Below are 7,469 nucleotides of genomic sequence, written 5' to 3' on the forward strand. Positions count from 1 at the left end.
GATCTCGTGGATGCTTCTGGTGAAGACTTTGGCTCCAGGGTATCTGAATCCGGGAGTATTCCTTCTCTACGCAATTGGACTGTGCCCAAACTCATGTCCAAATTAACTAAGAGAGGGATTCCTTTCCCGGCTGCTGCCCGGAAGGCGGAGTTGTATTGGCTACTGGTGTCCACCCCTGCAGAACCTAGTCAGCAAGAAGTCTCCATGGCTACGGTTCAGACCTCCTTGACTTAACTCCACGTCATGCTTAATAGTCTGACCTCCTCAGTGTCTGGTGTACAATCCAGGTTGGAGTCAGTGGAGTCCAGGGTCGCTGGCTTATCTTCACCCGCTACACTGTTACCAGTCGCACCTGCACCTGTGGCTAGTACCTCAGGTAACTTTGTTACAGTGCCCAATGTCACTCCAGCCCATTTCATCCCGGGCAATATCAAGAAGGACATCCTCAATGGCAGAGACGTGAACCTAGCCTCCCTGTTAATTGCCACTCGTGACCTATCGGACAGTGCGGCGATGTCTCTGTCGTCCTGAAGGGTCGCGATCTTAGGCTTAGTAGGAAGTTGACAATACCAGAATTTGTACTTGCCTTTAGTCTGTACCGAGATGTCATCTGTTGTGTGCGACCTGATAGGAGGGAAGAATTGGACCTATACCTGTTTAGGGTCACGGAGCTAGGCTCCAAATACGGGGGCTTTGGGTTTTATGATTATCATTGCTCGTTTTCCGCGAAGGCTGCAGCGGCACTCAGCCAGTTCCAGTTTACCACCAACTGGGCGAATATCGATACAGAGATATTCTGTAGACATTTCGCAGGGCTAAAAGCTCCGGCATGTTCATCATGGCAGTCTATCACACAAGCGATTGGTGTCATAATGCTGCGAATGCCCGAGGTCCAGTCCTTCTGCTCCTATACCAGGCCCGTCGGTTGTTGCCCAGCAGAATTCTGCTGTAGACAAACTAGGCCGTCCTATCAAGTACCTGGGCAGGTCACAAATCTGCAACAGCTATAATTTTTCAGCTTGCAATTATAGTCAATGCCGTCTGTTGCACATTTGCGTCAACTGCTTCCGGGCTCACCCGAAGGTTGCCTGCTCATTAAAAACGGATATACATTGCATGAGCGTTGTGAATGTGGATCTCCTGGATTTTTACTTGCAGGGGCACGAGAATGCTTGTTTTCGTGACTTTCTTGTGTAAGGTTTCACTAGCGGTTTCCACACAGGCCTTGTGGCCTTACCGGATGACACCTATGAGTGTAGAAACCTGCAGTCCGCCTTACATAACCCTGGGGCCATAGATAGACTCCTACAGTTGGAGTTAGACAAGGGTTACGTTATCGGCCCCTTTTTAACATCCCCGTTCGAAAGGTGAAGGGTCAGCCCTATAGGGGTGGTCACAGGGAAATTTAGTAACAAAGAAAGGCTGATTTTCGATCTATCGGCACCTCACAGTACACATGCACCCAGTCTGAATTCACTCATACCAGCTGAGGAGGTCAGCATGGTTTACGCCTCCATCGATCAGGCAATCGCGCTTATTCTTGCCGCAGGTCCCGGGGCGATCAGACGCCTTTAAATTAATCCCGATCAGGCCAGAACTTTGGCGGTGGCATGGGATCAGGTGGAATAATAATTATTATTTTGCAACCAAGTTGACCTTTGGTTCCCGTAGCAGCCCTTGGATTTTCGATCAGCTGGCGAAAGCCTTGCATTGGATCCTCGAGAACAAGTTTGCTTGCGAACATGTCATACATTACTTTGACGACTTATTGCTGATCGAGTCTCCACAGGGCTCGCGAGGTGATCTCCAGAGTCTCCTAGCGTGTTTCGCACAGTTAGGGATCCCCGTTTCCCCAAAAAAGTTGGATGGTCCTACTACCACCATTACCTTCCTGGGCATTGTGTTGGACACAAGGAGCATGTCCGCTAGGTTGCCAGTAGACAAGTTGATCAGGGTCCAGGAAGTCATTCACAGTTTCACCACTGGTAGGGTCACCACAAATGTGGAACTGCAATCGTTGTTAGGCATGCTAAATTTTGCGATGCGCGTTATTCCCCAAGGTAGGTCTTTTGTAGCTAGGTTGTTACCACTCCTGTCAGAAGCCCCCTGTCAGGATAGTCCAGTGTTCCTGGATAGTCAGGCGCAAGTGGATTTAGATATGTGGGACCATTTTTTGAGTCATTGGAATGGCGTGTCTATGTTTGTTCCGGCAGTCTTGCATAACTCCCCTATTATATTCTCCAGCGGCAGGGTAAGCACTGGTTTTGCTGCTATTTTTGGCCCCCATTGGCTGAACGGGACATGGCCAGGGGAGATGTTCCAGGCCACAGGAATTTTCCAATCAACGGAGGCAAGGGTCTTGTGTCCCATGGTGGCTGCAGTTTGTGTTTGGGGTAGCCGTTTGGGGTAGCTCCTCCACCGTGACTGTCCTTGACAGTGGCAAATCCAGGTCTCAACTGGCCATGTCCTTTATGAGGCGTATGGTACATTTGTCACTTGTGCATAATTTCCTGTTCTGTGGCTCCCTTATACATGATACCTGTTTTCTCAGGTTTGCCCCGATGCCGACACGTCGAGAACCCTGTCTCCTCATCTTGCCTCACTAGTCCTCAATTAAACGAATACTTAGCCGCGGCCCATGGGCTGTTTTCCAGGTCTCTATCGGCCAATACCACCAGAGCGTACAACACCAGCTGGCGGTTGTACTGTAAATTCCAGCAGGAACACGCCCGAGGCGGTCTGGGTCATATTGACTACATACTATCTTTCATCGGGTACTGTCATGTGCACATGCACCTTTCACATGGCACAGTCAGAACTTATCTGTCAGGGGTCCAACATCATTTGGCCCTCTCCCATCCAGAGAGAATATCATTGTTTTCTAGTCATGTGGTCAAGGCCACGTTGAAAGGTTTACAGAACAGTACCCCAGGGGTAAGCTCCTGTAGACAGCCCATTTCCGGCCCGTCGTTCAGAGGTATGTCTGATTTGTTAGATTTAAACTCTTTCGGTGTTCTACAAAACTTGGTACTTAAAGCTGCCATCTATTTGGCATTTTACGGCTTCATGAGGCCAGGAGAGTTCACCTCTTTGTCACCCAGTAGCCCATTCCTAGCCCGTCGGCAGTTGATCCCCAGCTCAGAGGGCTTTGTCCTGTCGTTACCCGTGACCAAGACCTCCCAGTCAGGTCCCCCTACCCAAATCAAATTCTTCCGTACGTCTCACAAATGGTGTCCAGTCCACGTCTTGCTGGTATTGTCAGGAATCAAGTCCCGGCACACATTATTCAAAAGCTGGGCCGGTGGCGCTCGTCTTGTTTTAATCGATATGTTCCCAACCTGGAATTTGGCGTTGTAAGGTGTCAATAAACATGTTTTGTACTTCATGCTGGGTTTTTGGCCTCTTTCAGGCGTACTCTCGTCGGAAGCGGTTATGGCACAACTCAGGCCGTTTAAGTCTGTTATGAGTGTATGAGGGGGTAGGTTCTTTCACATATAGCCCCGGTCACAAGTATCAAGGCCAATTTATTGGCCTGAATTTGTGGGAGGGGCGCCCTGGCCTATATCTGCTGCTCACCTCTCACTCTGGGGACGGACGGCAGCAGTGTTCCCCTCCCGGCCCGCCCTTTCTCTTTACTCTCCCACAGGGTATGCCCTCTATCAGGTGTACTCTCGTCGGAAGCGGTTATGGCACAACTCAGTCCGTTTAAGTCTGTTATGAGTGTATGAGGGGGTAGGTTCTTTCACATATAGCCCCGGTCACAAATATTATTATACTACCACTAGATGGTGCAATTACACCCTTTCCACAGATCCTAAATGGATCCAAGACACTTCCCTGCAGGTGTGACTCCATAGAAATACGAAGGCAATACATTTTTAGGGGTCGTCATGAGAATAAAAGCAAATTCACTCGTTTTTCACATCATATAGGTACTCTCATATAAATGGTGTCCGGTCCCCTTTAAAGGGAACCTGTCATGTGGATATTTGATCATAATCTAACTAATTATATACAATCATTAACTACTAAAAAGTGCCTTAGATGTATTCACTTACTGGTGTGACAGATGGTTACCTCATAATATACACACAAAGATGCCACATACTAATGAGCTGATTTGAGTCCAGCGTGATGTCATTGAGTCCAGCGTTTATTTAATTAACAGCTATAGCCACTCCCCTGCCCACCTGCTGCTGATTCATATGGAAAACATCTGTCAATCAGCAGCAGGTAGGCGGGGAGAGTCAGGAGCTCATGAATATTCAGGACTCATCATTATCAGCTGGAGCTTTTCAGATTGACTGGGTCAATTAAATAAAGTGACCCAGCATTTTGCTAAGAGAATCAGTCACTTATTTATGTTGCCCTTAGTTAGGACACCATAAAACTAGTGACAGGTTCCTTTTAAGCTTGTGGATACATGGTTTCATAATGTATCAATACACAAGACATGTTTCATGCTATGATACATATTTCAGCAATCTGTTGGTCTCCAGCAGTTGCAGAGCTACAACTCCCAGCATTGCCGGACAGTATTGGGTTCCACTATGATATATGGTATTTTTTATTGGTTATTTCATTAAAGGGTTTCATCAGGATTTTGATATTGAAGGCATATCCTCAGGATGAGACATCAATATGAGATCCTTGGGGGTTCTGCTCCCAGAATCCCTGACTATTAGCTGTTTGAGGAAGCAGATGTGCTCACCATGTAACACCCCAGGGGGGTGTTATCACTTCTGCACCTTGCTACTGTCTTTATTGGTCTAATCTCATGTCATCTTATGCATTTATTCCAGGTCATCCACATTGTGCATTCCTATTTTGTTATGTAACTGTTCATATGCAATGTACCTGGTTCACCTTCCATTGTAACCCCCCCCCCCCGCCCCTCCTAGACAGAGGTGGGCGAGTCCCACTTCCTGCAGGAAGGGTTGGACCAGTTTCTAGTCAGTCTAGCTTACCCCCTGCTAAGGGACAGGTGTGCAGGGGCACGTCAAGCACCTTAAGCTCTGCTGGTCATGGAGGCCAAAGCTTGAAGTCTCAGGAGCCAGGAGGACGGTTCCCTGGCATAACCATAAGTCAGACCAAACAGAGAAGTGAAGCATCCAGAAGTAACAGAATATTAAGCAAGCCTGTTAGTACAGCAGAGAGAGAGAGAGAGAAAGCAAGCAGAGTTATTGAAGAAGCCTGCCATTTTAATGCTAAAGTCTGCTGGGACCAAGACAAAGCCTGTAAACCGTTTTGGAGAACGTTTATTTAAGTAAAGCTGCTGTTCAACTACATAGAAGGTCTGGACTCAATCTTTCTTTCAAATCCCCCAATTATTCCCCCTTCGGAGCCAAAGCTTGGGGTGCAGCCGTATACAGGTAGGAGCATCGTGACACACATGAAGAGACATTTTAGGCCGCACTACACCACTCGGCATTCCTACACCTGGGTCGTGCGACATAGAGAGCCCTAGGGGGAGGCGCCAGTTACAACCAAACTAGACCTCCATTAAGACCAGCAGCCTTCTCATAGCATATCAAGCACAGTGCCATCCATTGGACAGCAACTGTGCTTGGTACTGCAGCTTAGCCTCATTCACTCGAATGGGACTAAGCTCCGCATAGGCCACGTGACTGATGAACATGACATCACTGGCGTCAGGGAGCACTGCGGCCTTCTAAAACTGAAGGCTGTTAGTAGTTGGACCCCCACCAATAGGATACTGGTGATCTACCCTGAGGATAACCCCTTTAAAAAAAAAATTACTGGTGACCTATCCTCAGGATAGGTAATCAGTATTTGATTAGTGGGGGTCCAACAACCGGGACCCCCGCCGATCAGCTCAGCTCTTTTGAGAAGGTACCAGTGCTCCTATGAGCGTCACTGCCTTCTCGCAGCTCACCTAGTACATTGTATAGTAGCTGTGCTTGGTATTGCACTCAGTCCCTTTCACTTCTATGGGGCTGAGCTGCTCCTAGGCCATGTGACCGATGAACGTGACATCACTGGCCTAGTAAAGGCAGAGAGAAGGCCGCAGTGCTCACAGGAGCGCTGGTGCCTTCTCAAACAGTTGATCCACGGTGATCCTGGGTGTCGGATCCCCACAAATCAGATACTGATGACCTATCCAGAGGATGGACAAAAAATAAAAATGGCACCGGCAGCATCTCACATCATCCAATATTTTATTGCGACCTCAAGACAAATACAGCAGCAACGTTTCGGCTGAAACTCAGCCTTTGTCAAGCCTAATGACATCAACATTATTACACATATATATACCCCCCACATAAAAACACACCCCTTCCAGTCACCAATGTTAATCACTGTTCATTTCATCTACCAATCACTTTTGGCCATGTGTTCACCTAATAGGTTATTACCTTCCACCTGGTCATAAACATAGTATGGTGTTGATCATGTCGGCGTTGTCCCATGTGAAGTGCGCAACTGAACTTACTTGATAGGGTGTATCAACCGTATCCACGGTAACTGACGGCGCTCATTCGTGCAGCCAATCGGCTGTCTCCAAAACCACATGACGTACGCAATCACGTGTCATGTCCGCAGACGTCATCAAGATGCGCCCTTGTGCGTCAGATGATCGTATCACGCGAACACTCACGTCCGGCGTCATTGCAGCGCAACATCATCAGTGCCATGGTAACGGGGACGCATCCACAAGAATCATTCCTATAACTCAAAAGAGACAACCTCATTTAGATCCATCTATCCAATGATCACATGGGACAGTTCCGATTAACATAGGCAAGAAAATCGCATATTTGACATGGCCATATGGCCTATAATGCATCCATCAACAGACGGAGAAGAGGTAAACGCTTTGAACAGGGCAAATTCGGCTTCACTACAGGTGAATCGGATTCAACGGATGAGTCTGGTACATCCAATTTTTTAGGCCCAAGCAGGAGAAGAGGAGAAGCGGATATCGAAGGGGGGGTAGGAAACATCACCGATCCAGCAAAAACCCTCCCCCCGACATCAGCGGAGATACCTGCGTACAAACAGGGGCGAACCACGAGAAGCGGCCAGCAGAAATAGTAAATCTTGTGGTGAACATTTCGTCTGTACAGCTGAATGATGCACAAATTAAGGTGTTGAGCCGGGGTCTGACCTTTTGCCCAACAACAGCACGGGACTGGTTTGAATTGCAGTTAGATCTCAAGAGGTTTTTTAGGCGTCTAAGATTGAAGGCTTTTTTCTCAACTAAAGATAATGATGTATCTGTTATACAATCTAATGTGTCCAAAAATGGATTATCATGCAAAAAATTGGAATTGAGGAACAAAAGCCATTTTGTCCCGCCACAAAACAATCATGTTGTTGAAACATATATTGAATTTGTTAGGAAACGTGTTGACCAATTGAGGGCCGAGGAAGCTCATGTATACAGACATAATTTACCTAAAGCAGAGAGACAGGCTATTTATGAGTTGGAACATAACACAAAGTTG

The sequence above is a fragment of the Bufo gargarizans genome, chromosome 2 (genome assembly GCF_014858855.1).
Source record: "Bufo gargarizans isolate SCDJY-AF-19 chromosome 2, ASM1485885v1, whole genome shotgun sequence".
NCBI lineage: Eukaryota > Metazoa > Chordata > Amphibia > Anura > Bufonidae > Bufo > Bufo gargarizans.